At 36.8% G+C, this 1,243-nt stretch overlaps 1 non-coding gene across 1 annotated transcript; it reads right to left on the reverse strand.

The window, feature by feature from the left end:
* Nucleotides 1–842: 842 nt before the first annotated feature.
* TRNAW-CCA (transfer RNA tryptophan (anticodon CCA)) lies at nucleotides 843–915 on the reverse strand. The gene has a single exon. It is a non-coding gene; the product is annotated as a tRNA-Trp (tRNA).
* Nucleotides 916–1,243: the final 328 nt, after the last annotated feature.

The following is a 1,243-nucleotide window of genomic DNA, read 5'->3' on the forward strand; positions in this document are numbered from 1 at the left end:
CAAGTTGAAGAGACAGGCAGGAGTATTGTAAACCAGAGTGAGGAGCCTAAACTTTATTCTAAATATAACAGGCAGCATTGGAGGCTTGTAAGCAGGAGAGTGGCCTTATTTCATAGGCATTTTGGCATTAACTGTACAGAAGCAAGAATAGAATATGTAAGAAGATATGGGAGTCTACTGCAGTGGTCTAGACTAGAGATTTTAGTGGTTTGGCCTTCAGTGGTGGACATAGAGAAAAGTTAGTGAATTTAAGATATATTTTGGAAATGGAAAAAGACCGGCTATTGGATTGAATGGGGAGGATAAGAGAAAAGGAGGATTCTTAGCTTGAGAACTGATTGAGGTTCTCTATACTGGGATGGGAGTGAATGGGAAAAGAGTAGGAAATGGGGAAACAAAGAGTTTTGTTTGGGCCACTTTTGAGATGCCTTTAAGATTTCCTCATGGAAATGTCAAGTAAGCAGTTAGATATATGAATCTGGAGCTCTGGGGACACCAGTACTGGAGTTAAAAATTTGGGAGTTGTCAGCCTACAGATGGTATTTAAAACCATGTAACTAAACAATAAGGTATAGTTATGGTTAATTACATACTTTAAATTTCTTCAGATGATTTTTTGGTTCCCTTATTTAAAAAAATTTTTTTTTTGTTCAACCCCACGTCTGTTTCCTTTTCACCGATGCTTAACTAATTATTTCAGAGGTTGGACTATCTCAGGAAAAAAGATTCAGACAATAGTAGTGGCAATAGTATATATTTAGTAGACCCTACAAACAAGATCTTTTACTTAAAAATTTTTTTTTTAATATTTTGGCCTTGCTGTGCGGCCTGTGGGATCTTAGTTCCCTGACCAGGGATCGAACCTGGGCCCCCTGCATTGGAAGCATGGAATCTTAACCACTGGACCACCAAGGGAAGTCCCAAGATCTTTTAAAATAAGGGTTTTCTCCCAGCTTTACAGAGATATAATTAACAAAGAAGTTTGTATGAGTAAAGCATACAATGTGATGATTTGATATATGTATATATTCTGAAACGACTGCCACATTAAGGTTAGTTAACACATCCATCACCTCACATAGTTACCATTTTTTGTGTGTGGTGAGAACATTTAAGATCTACTCTCTTAGCAGATTTTAAGTTTACAATAAAGTATTGGTAACTTGTCACCTTGCTGTACATTATATCCCCAGAGCTTATTCATCTTATAACTGAAAGTTTGTACTCTTTGACCAACATCTCC

The sequence above is a fragment of the Aethalodelphis obliquidens genome, unplaced genomic scaffold (assembly GCF_003676395.1).
Source record: "Aethalodelphis obliquidens isolate GAN/ISIS:26980383/991018 unplaced genomic scaffold, ASM367639v1 scaffold46, whole genome shotgun sequence".
Taxonomy (NCBI): domain Eukaryota; kingdom Metazoa; phylum Chordata; class Mammalia; order Artiodactyla; family Delphinidae; genus Aethalodelphis; species Aethalodelphis obliquidens.